The sequence below is a fragment of the Schistocerca cancellata genome, chromosome 3, assembly GCF_023864275.1.
Source record: "Schistocerca cancellata isolate TAMUIC-IGC-003103 chromosome 3, iqSchCanc2.1, whole genome shotgun sequence".
Lineage (NCBI taxonomy): Eukaryota > Metazoa > Arthropoda > Insecta > Orthoptera > Acrididae > Schistocerca > Schistocerca cancellata.
The window spans coordinates 859,097,903-859,110,034 of record NC_064628.1 but is presented as its reverse complement, the minus strand read 5'-3'; positions in this window follow the sequence as shown (position 1 = coordinate 859,110,034).

Genomic DNA, 12,132 nt, shown 5'->3' with positions numbered 1-12,132 from the left:
TGGAAACCAAGAATCGTACTTTAAGAGTTATGAAATGTGTGTAAATGCACGAATGTATCACAATGCCAACGAAAACGAAAAGTTTTTGAACACTGTTATATTCATAGGATTTTGTTTCTACACATTTGCAACGCAAATTCTCGACCTGTGAATTTTTTTATATGAGACTGCCACTGTAGCAGAAACTGCTGTCGTAAATATTTCAGTAAGAAAGGTAAGTGACCTTGACGTAATGCGTTTTGGGCGCCCAGCTGAGAGGTAGTCGTCTGACAAAAGAAAGCCATTAGGTGGAGAAAAAAAAAGAGGCCATTATCCTCGCCATTGACATTCCTTTAGAGAAAGCATCGCAAATACGACATGCTCATTACTTGGAAAGATACTTACATCTGCACACCTGATTATGACAAGCGTCTTTCTATGAGAGTTGAGAGAATTTCTACTAACTTATGAAGTGCCACATGACTATTGAATGATATTTTTATGCTTTGCTTTTCATAGTTGCTTATTTCATTTGATATCTAGTTTGCAGCTGTAACAGTAACTGCATACATAATATTCTTTTCAAGTACATGGTAATATTTTTTTTTTACAATAAGTTGTTGTGGTGCACCACTTTAATTACATAGATACTAAGATGTGACATAGGTATTAGACATGGCCATTTTTACTGTAAATTTTTTCTGCTTGAGCTTTGTCATGTTTAAATATAAATTATTGCATTTGCTGCTGCTGTTTGCCAGGCATAGCGCTACTAAATTTCACTTTACATTACTCTGTTAAGCCAGTTTTACTACGAATTTATTTTTCTTGTTTGCTGCGCATTGCCTTATATTAGTTGTAATATTGCATTTGCTTTGCTAATTTATGCAGCTTGCTTTGCATTTGTATTTTTTATCATTGCTGTTTGTGTTAATTGTTTTGTGCTGCTGCATTGCCTCGTTCCTTAGTTTAGCATCTGAGCTCAGTAGATTTAAGTTAGCTTAAGATGGGGTAGGCTATATGAGAGAACGAGTTGTGATGAATTGGAAAAAAATGCATTGAGAAGCTATAAGAAAATCGTTTCGCCAAAAAAAGTATTTTGAAAGAGGATGTGAGCAAAAAAGTAGGGTTTAGGGACAACAGGTTTAGGTAGGATTTTGTTGGAAATAAATGATGAGGTAAGATAATGGAAAATGAATAATGAGGTGAGATATATGTGAACATAAAAATACAGAAAGCATGCTTGGTTAGGATTTTTTTTGGTGGAAACAAATGTTGAAATAAGACGAAAGATCTATGGAATGAAGTTTTAGGTTGGGCTGCAGTACCAAATGTTACACTGAAAACAAACCCTGCCCTTTCCTCTTGTGTTATTCTGCTATGTGTTTGTGTACTCTTGTATATTTCTGTTTTTCCTGTCTTTATGTGTTTAGCTGATGAGAGTTACATTGTAGAATTTTTCTGACAATATGTTATTTTCTTAGTAAAGATGCTTAGACATTATTTATTCTGTTTCATTTTAATGCTCATGTGTAAAGTTGATGTTTCAAAAGTTATTCTGATGTATGTACTCATGTCATAATTCCTGTAACACTGATGTATATGTTATTTCGATTCTTTTGTAAAGCTTGTACTACAAATGTTATCTGTATTGTTATGTTCTTTAATGATGTTTTCTGTATTTCTGTAATTGTATTCTTATGTTATAAAATTGTAATTGACACCAGTTTACCACATTAAGTAACTTGTAAGCATTCATTTCACTGCACAGATTTCTGTTGGTCATACACTCCTGGAAATGGAAAAAAGAACACATTGACACCGGTGTGTCAGACCCACCATACTTGCTCCGGACACTGCGAGAGGGCTGTACAAGCAATGATCACACGCACGGCACAGCTGACACACCAGGAACCGCGGTGTTGGCCGTCGAATGGCGCTAGCTGCGTAGCATTTGTGCACCGCCGCCGTCAGTGTCAGCCAGTTTTCCGTGGCATACGGAGCTCCATCGCAGTCTTTAACACTGGTAGCATGCCGCGACAGCATGGACGTGAACCGTATGTGCAGTTGACGGACTTTGAGCGAGGGCGTATAGTGGGCATGCGGGAGGCCGGGTGGACGTACCGCCGAATTGCTCAACACGTGGGGCGTGAGGTCTCCACAGTACATCGATGTTGTCGCCAGTGGTCGGCGGAAGGTGCATGTGCCCGTCGACCTGGGACCGGACCGCAGCGACGCACGGATGCACACCAAGATCGTAGGATCCTACGCAGTGCCGTAGGGGACCGCACCGCCACTTCCCAGCAAATTAGGGACACTGTTGCTCCTGGGGTGTCGGCGAGGACCATTCGCAACCGTCTCCATGAAGCTGGGCTACGGTCCCGCACACCGTTAGGTCATAGTCACACCGTCTGTAGTTGCCCTTCCGATTATTGTAAATGGTATTTGTTTGTGGCGGAAAAGAAATGTTAAATAGTGTGTCAAATGTGTGATGAAGTATCAGGTTATGATAAACTAGAACAAAGAACAAAAGAAAAAAAATGAAAATCATTGCAGTTTGGAACGTTATCTGTGACTGACGAAGCAAACTTTGATCCAAAACCAGTTGATTGATTGTAATTACGCCAACAGGGAATAATTAGGAGACAATTTTGTTCTTGTTAGATTTCTAGTTTGTTACGTGGTCAAGTTCATGTAAGTACATTGGAATCAATGAAGCAGATGGTGTTATAAAAACAGCAACGGGATTTTTCGTTATGAGACCGACAAAAGTTGGTAGATACATAGTTTTTCTGCGGAATTCCCAATTGTTTGCAAAATTTCGTTTTTGCTTAAAGCAAACTGTTTTCCCTTATGGATCACAATGATGTCACGCGCTCCAGACCGTGCGGCCTCTGCACCCCCCCCCCCCCCCTCTCTAGCGTGCTCCGGTTCAAATGGCTCTAAGCACTATGGTACTTAACATCGGAGGTCATCAGTCCCCTAGACTTGGAACTACTTAAACCTAACTAACCTAAGGGCATCACACACATCCATGCCTGAGGCAGGATTCGAACCTGCTGCGACCGTAGCAACCGCGTGGTTCCGGACTGAAGCGCCTGGGACCGCTCGGCCACCGCGGCCGGCTAAAGAATTCTACCTTTCAAAAATTAGTGAAATGCTGGAATCTATTTCACTCAGAGAAGAAGATCTTTCATATCAATAATCTGAGATTGCCCCGATTCCTGACTGGACCTCAGTCGGAATGAAAAGAAAACCACCAAAATTTCGGACTTTTCCTGTATTTTTTTCCAAATTCCTTCGAAACTGAGTATTTAATAGAAAAAGCCGGAGTTAGCACAACTGTAGAGCATTAAATTCCGCATCGACTGGGTACGAACATTTTGCTATATGGTTAAATTTTCATAGAGAAAAGTTACATTATAAATCGACAGTTCCTTACATTTTTCGAAAAACACTCGTTCCGTCGCTATAAAACTAGCGTCATTTGAGAATTGGCCAGCATGATAAAATTTTATAGGAGAAAAGTTGTAGAGCATAAAACTGTGATTTCAAAAAGTGAAAGAAAATGATAAAAAACGTAGTGCATATAAATATCGCCATTATGCTAAGTAAATCCCATGGTCAATGACAAACATCAACTTTCCGTTCACAGAATTTTTCAATACTCACTTTTTTATTTTCCTTTCTCGTACATAACACCTAAACTATACGTCATAGCACAATATTTTTAACATATTACATTATATATATAGCACAAAAATGTGTATACAAGGATATTAAGAAATGCGGTAGGTTTATTATTGTTTATTACGAATACAGATTCTTCATTCAGTTAACAATAAATTTTGTGAACATGTGATTATATAAAATTCAGCTAAAGTAGCACAATAAAACAAAGTATCTCAGAGTAAAAGATTAATTTTTAGCTTTGTACAATTTTACAATATTACTCTTTTACACACTTATAGTATGAGTGTCGAAATTGCATTAACTATAATTCTTCCGTGTCTTCTATGTTCGTATCCTCGGTGGGATCTCTTCTTCCTCCCTCCAAAATGCCATTATCTATGTCACAGTCATCATTGTCAACAATAGGGATATCGTGTCTAGCCCACTCGTCTAATAACACGTGCTTAGGAAACCTGCTTTCTCGGATCGCTAGACAACAATCCAAGCAAATCGTATTAATGAGTTTTTATGTCCGTAAGATGAATGATAGTACTTAAATTTTGTGAAATACAGAAGTGTCGCAAGCGATGGGCGACAGACAAATAAGAAGTCTCTTCAGTATATACAGTTCGTAACATAAGTGAAACAATACAGTTTATAATTCACTACTGCGGCACTCGTAGGTAGGCAAGAATTCGACTGGTCCGCGGCCAGGCGGCGCGGCGCTTAAGTCCTCTTAGTGTGGATGGCGCTGCCGTCTCGTTGTCGTTCTAGAGAGTGGTCGGTCGGTGTACTACTGGCTGACGCTGCCTCACAGCCCTCTCTGCTATGACATTCCCATCATGTCAGATGACCATGGGTGCAGGGTTAGCCATCGTATGGTTCGTGAACGTTAGTATACTTCATGCTTTTTTTCCTCCAGGAACAACCTCCATGGCATCCTGTGTCACATATGCAGTAAATAGTTTTCCCATTTCCTCCGATGATGCTTGTTTAGCACTGGAAACTGGCAAGAGGCCGCATTTTGAAGCCTTCCAAACTTATTGCAGTAGCTCTAGTGGGTTGTTTTTTCCAAGACTCAACTTGTTGGTACATCCTCAGGCAACGCTGTCGGGCAGTTGCTTCTGTAGAAGACAACGAGACGAAGTTGAATGATGTCTTTTGTGTACAGTACACAGGACGTAGTAGTGGGACAAGGCCACCATCACCCCAAAGTAGGTCGCCCCAAGGACCGCCGTCACACCAGGGCTGGCTTCACCCCAAAGCAAGTCACCCCAAGGGCCGGCCTCGCCTCAGATACAATATGTCGGCCGTGACGTCAGCAGATGATGCGGGTACTGTTATCCAAAAATGGCGGGAATATTAAACTGAGCTACCTACACTAACCTAAGAAAATGGTGGGAAAGAAAGGACAGTTAATTTACCTCCACTAACCTAAGTCACATCGTCCTAGGAACTGGCTGGAAGTTTGATTTTGCTGGGTAGATAGGTCAATTAGGCTACCTCTACTAAGCTAAGAAAATGGCGGCAAAGAAACGGCACTCAGGGTACCTCCACCAACCTAAGTCACCTCTTCCTAGAAACTCGACATACGTCTGTATTTAAACAATTACCAGCAGTACCACCATCAATTTTGTTAGTCATCCTCTTGGAAAATTTTGTTGAGCACAGTTGGTGTAGTGTCGCCCCAACTAAAGGCTGCTCATTTAATTCGAATATAATTTCCATAAAATTTTTTAAAATTTGTATACATTTCTTTAAATTCCTTTAAATGTCTATGAATTTGTTTAAATGTGTTAAATTTATTATCTACCTACAACATTAGTATTGTATTACCAACACAAGAGAATGACATTCAGTTACTCAGTGTTTTAATATCTTTATTACATGCACTCAGCCGGTCGTTGTGGCCGAGCGGCTCTAGGCGCTTCGGTCCGGAACCATGCTCCTGCTACAGTCGCAGGTTCGAATCCTGCCTCAGGGATGGATGTGTTTGAATCCTGCCCGAGATAGGATTCGAACCTGCGACTGTAGTAGCAGTGCGGTTCTGGACTCAAGCGCCTAGAACCGCTCGGCCACAGCGGCCGGCTAAATGCCGGGATGGTTCCTTTGAAAGGACACGGCCGACTTCCTTCCCCGTCCTTTCCTAATCCGATCCGATGAGATCGACGACCTCGCTGTCCGGTCTCCTCCCTCAAGTAACCCAACTGAAAGTATCCAGTACACACCACGCACATCACTGAAATAATGCATGGAAACACACTCACAACGCTTAACCATCCGAAAATAATTCGTTGCACAAACACTCAGTGCAAGTAAAACTTATCAACCACTCGAACCCTTTTTCTACTGGATGGAAACTCTCCAGATGCCGGAAAGTGACCCAAATATCCATCCTAATTTCATAATTAATCACAAATATAGGGCCTAATTACGCAACTACATGCACAGTGATGCATAAGTATGGCTTATAATCGCAAAAACTAACTATACAAATCACCTTATCATGCTTTAATTACACAGCTATATGCATAGCACTGCACAACAACCGCAATACTACGCAAAAAACCGACAACTCGTGTTATCCTGTTTGGGAACAAAATTATACCACTCGAAACCAGCGACAGAAACTCTCACACTCTATCCTACACCTACAAGCTAGGCGAAAAACGTTCAACTCACTAGATCCTGCTCTTTGACATAGTTTCAAAAAGTCTATTAGCTCCAAGCATATACCATCGATCACTGTTTAACGTCAGAGTTCACTACACACACCTACTAAAAAATCACCCTAACCCAAGCCCGTGGGAGATCCTCGTCCTAAAAGACTGCCTCCTCATCCATATACAAACTACGAGATCGAGCTACTACGCTAACAGTCTCACGGCATCTCCCTCGCCGATATGCCTTGCCACGAAAGCCCCGCTTATCCTTCAAACGCATCCTGTGCGTCCCTCATGCCTACGAATCATCGCTGGCACAGCCCCACAACGCCTTGCGTTCACAGACTGTGTTTTTACGTCACGTAGTATGCTCCAGCAGGGTCGGACGAGAGCCACCGTTCAGCGTTCGATTATTATTTATTTAACATCAAATTCGCTCCTATAATAAAGCAAAACATTTCCTATCACAACAAATGTACTATTTTACACGAAAATAGACAAAGTCCAGTTTTATGAGCAAGAATCTATATACTTTTTCACGTTCGACTTAGAAACTTATCACCTCTGCGGACACATTTACGTCTAAACCGGCATTTCCACTCACGGATAAAGACTGCTGTGATTTAGCAGATTCCAAATAAATCACGCCCTATAATTTACAAAGTCAAATAACATCTTTCTCATATCTAGAGAACCGGCAAACGTGTCTTTCACCTGCTAGATGCACACAACACAATCTACCTCATTTTATAAAGAAGTCAAATGGGAAGAAGCACTCAACCGAACAATTTACATGATAACGGAATAATGACCCAGCACAAACACACTTCCATATTCAATCTTGTCAAATACCCACTTGATCACGAAAGCTGTCCAACACTTACTAAGTATTAGTTCGCTCTTCGACTACACGGTTAAGTCAAATACATTCCCTCATTGCAACAGCCCTCTCCACTGTAAGCGGGAAACTGGAATTATTCCCACAACAGGCCCCACAGAGACAGAATAACGCTACCAAATCCAACATTCAACACACACGCACACACACACACGCACACACACACACACACACACACACACACACACACACACACACACACATATATATATATATATATATATATATATATATATATATGATCGCTATACTTACAATTGAATGACATTCGACAATGAGCGAAGTATCCGAAATACATCCTGCTTACTTCTCTGGAAAAAGAAATATCTGTACCATTCTTATCACTTGACATACTCTCCCATCTGCTATCACAGAGTTCACGTCAAATCCAAGCCTTTCTTACCACTGGACACAGTCATCTCCTTTACACACTTCTCAGAACACAAGCACATACTATATAAACCACATGCTCCCAATTTTTAGAAAATTATTATACTAAGGAACATGTTACGAAACCGGTATTTTCAACACCCTCAAGCCACCGCCGCTAGATATTTATCCAGTGTTTGTAAAACATTCTCTCTCTCTTAATGCCATGTCAGAAGTTCCACGATATATCGACTGGGCTACAGGCAATGCTTGATTGAGGAGGATCACAAACAGTGGATGTTGTCGTAAGAAATGTACACTAGCTTTTCAGATCTCTAGTGCTACGCTATCCGCTAGAAATGCAGTATACGATTTTGAATCAAGTCCTTGCATTCAAGCACATACCTGCGTAGAAGCCTATGGAGAAGTCCTTTATTACAGCCACTAATGAATCATATTTCTAGCACTCTCATATCTCGAAACGACTCTCCTTTCTCGAGCCGATCTGCTACAGTAAAATTCCAACCTCGTTTTAGTTATCCCCCATGCAACTGCTGCCATTTCTCAAGTTTTGCGAATCCTATCGTTCCAACTTATATGGCAACTGAGTAGGAGTCGAGGGAAACTATATCTACCACCTTCTGCAACCCATGTAGACACAGGCAAAGCTGCCTTACTGCGACAGGACTGTCTTTTGACCATTGAACGGAAACTGGAATTGCTAGAAGGACAATGATATGTTTCTACCGTACTGCAGTGTGCCCCCTAACTACATAAAAGTACTACAGATCCGTGTCCATTCACGGTCGTGTGAAACCCAGCTCGCGGTATTCGTCCACGAGACTCAGAGGGCCACAGACACGGGTTCACAGGTAGATGCCGTGTTTCTTGACTTTCGCAAGGTTTTCGATACAGTTCCTCACAGTCGTTTAATGAACAAGTAAGAGCATATGGAGTATCAGACCAATTGTGTGATTGGATTGAAGAGTTCCTAGATAACAGAACGCAGCATGTCATTCTCAATGGAGAGAAGTCTTCCGAAGTAAGAGTGATTTCAGGTGTGCCGCAGGGGCGTGTCGAAGGACCGTTGCTGTTCACAATATATATAAATGACCTTGTGGATAATATCGGAAGTTCACTGAGGCTTTTTGAGGATGATGCTGTTGTATATGGAGAGGTTCTAACAATGCAAAATTGTACTAAAATGCAGGCGGATCCGCAACGAATTGACGCATGGTGCAGGGAATGGCAATTGAATCTCAATGTAGACAAGTGTAATGTGCTGCGAATACATAGAGAGAAAGATCGTTTATCATTTAGCTACAATATAGCAGGTCAGCAACTGGAAGCAGTTAATTCAATAAATTATCTGGGAGTAGGCATTAGGAGTGATTTAAAATGGAATGATCATATAAACTTGATCGTTGGTAAAGCAGATGCCAGACTGAGATTCATTGGAAGAATCCTAAGGAAATGCAATCCGAAAACAAAGGAAGTAGGTTACAGTACGCTTGTTCGCCCACTGCTTGAATACTGCTCAGCAGTGTGGGATCCGTACCAGATAGGTTTGATAGAAGAGATAGAGAAGATCCAACGGAGAGCAGCGCACTTCGTTATAGGATCATTTAGTAATCGCGAAAGCGTTACGGAGATGATAGATAAACTGCAGTGGAAGACTCTGCAGGAGAGACGCTCAGTAGCTCGGTACGGGTTTTTGTTGAAGTTTTGAGAACATAACTTCAAATGGTTCAAATGGCTCTGAGCACTATGGGACTTAACATCTATGGTCATCAGTCCCCTAGAACTTAGAACTAACAGCACACAACACCAAACATACCTTCACCGAAGAGTCAAGCAGTATATAGCTCCATCGTAGTATATCTCGCGAAGAGACCACGAGGATAAAATCAGAGAGATTAGAGCCCACACAGAAGCATACCGACAATCCTTCTTTCCACGAACAATACAGGACTGGAATAGAAGGGAGAACCGATAGAGGTACTCAAGGTACCCTCCGCCATGCACCGTCAGGTGGCTTGCGGAGTATGGATGTAGATGGAGATGTAGATCTCTCTTCGTTATTCTGTACCATCCAACAGAGAATATATTACCAACTGTAAGAGCTCCGCTAACTTCATCCAATAGACAACTCGGTAAGACTTTCACCACATTTCTCCCCTACCATATATCGAAAACAAAATACCGGATACGTGCAGGCATCTAGCACATGTGACGATCCTATTAAATATTCACGTTTTGATCAACTGCACACCTCAGTTTAAAGTTTCATTAACTGTAATGTAGGTCGCAAGAGACGCGCCCTATGGCCCTGTCTCTTTGTTTGAAACATTAGTTTTTCTGCTCTAACACGCTTTGTGCACTGTCAAACATTTTATTTATTTTTCCCCGCCACGACTTCGAAGTCTGTGTCAGGGTCTAAAATGACATTGACACGGCCTCTCGCAGAAGGCTAGACGGACACGGTGACGCGATTGACGTCAGCTGATGACGCGAGTACCGCTACCCAAGATGGCGGGAGAGTACTGCGCCTCCCCGCCAAGCCCCCCTTTGTGGGAAGTCTGAATTTTGGAGGTGAGATTGGTCATTTGGGACACCTCTAGACTTTGCATGGTGTAAATAAATTTGTTACTGCCGTTACTATAACACACACTCGATGATTTTAAATGATCGATGACAGTGTGAGGGAAGTCTTTCAGTCTCTAATTCTAGCATAAGTGTGTGCGAATGCTCTGTGACTCCTATCAGCATAGACATCGATCCTAAATTAGGCAATATGCTGTAGGTATTGGAAATATCTTGTAGAGCACAGTGAGTAAACCGGTACTGCAGAACGCCCCCCGGAAACGATCAAAAGCGTTTGAGAAATCGCGCTAACTAGCCACGGACTTGCCCAGCAAGCCTGCATTCATTCAAATAATGATTGTCACTTTAACCTCACTTTGAAGCAGATGATAACCTTTTTCGTGTTTGTTTTGAGAGTAGCGAGGATGGCCATAAATGCAGACGAAGCAGTCCTGGGATTGACCTTGGCACTGTGTTTAAAGAAAAAGAAGAAAACAAGACTCTGGTCCAGGGAATGGATTAAAATGAGAGATTTACCCATGAAAATATGCTAAAGGAAATGTTAGTCTCAGAACCCAAATTATTGCATCAACTTTCTTCGAACGCACAATGAAACTTTTCAAAACTTATTTAGTCTCTCTTAAAAGAGCAAATTTACCTGTCAAGTTCGCTCTTATCTAGCACAGATGTGTGAAACAAGCTCGTGTACGTACTAAGAAAGCTTGCCAGTTTAACCTTACCTTTGAAGCAGACATTTTTCATGTATACTGTATTTTGGCGCTAGTGGGAAAGGCAACAAATGCTGATAAAGCATTTCTAACATTGCTTCTGGAACTGTGTTTAAAGAAGAAGAAACCAAAACGCTGGCCCGGTGAACGATTTAAAATTAGGAATGGACAACTGGAAACCTGTTTATGGAAATGTTTCACTCAGAACCTGATGGTTGCATCAACTTTCTGCAGATGGACTATTAAATGTTTATTAACTTTTTTAGCGTTACTTTAGCTCCACAATGAATAAGAAGACACAAGTATGGGAAAATTTGTTCTCTTCCACTTGGTCCTTTAATTTCAGATCGTTAAAATACCGCAACGTGTATACATATAGCCCGTATCGTCCGTGGAAGAACCGGAGAAGTTAGATTTCTTTCATTTCACTCCACTCCGCTTGTGCGAGGTACATTCAAGTTCCAAGGCCTCCGATTCTTTTTCTCCAGACTGGAAAGAGATAGAAACATGCGCATTGTTTTAAAATGAGGTCGCGTTCATTGTCAATACGTCCCAGAGATGGCAGCACTGTACGGCAGATGGAATTTTGCGGCGAGAATGAGAACTGTTTTAAATACTTAAAATGGCGACTTTTTTCTTACTTCAACAGCGTGCAATCATTCGTTTTCTGAATTTGCGTGTTGTGAAACGAATTGAAATTCATTGACAGTTGAAGGAGACATGTGGTGATGGAGTTATGGATGTGTAGAAAGTGCGTTCGTGGATGCAACAGTTTAATGAAGGCAGAACATCGTGTGACAACAAACCGAAACAACCTCGGGCTTGCACAAGCCGGTCTGACGTCATGATAGAGAAACTGGAGAGAATTGTTTTGGGGGATCGCCGAATGACTGTTGAACAGATCGCCTCCAGAGTTGGCATTTCTGTGGGTTCTGGGCACACAGTCCTGCATTACGACCTGAAAATGTGAAAAGTGTCATCCAGGTGGGTGCCACGAATGCTGACGGACGACCACATGGCTGCCCGTGTGGCATGTTGCCAAGCAATGTTGACGCACAATGACAGCATGAATGGGACTTTCTTTTCGTCGGTTGCGACAATGGATGAGACGTGGATGCCATTTTTCATTCCAGAAACAAAGCGCCAGTCAGCTCAATGGAAGTACACAGATTCACCGCCACCAAAAAAATTTCGGGTAACCGCCAGTGCTGAAAAAATGATGGTGTCCATGTTCTGGGAC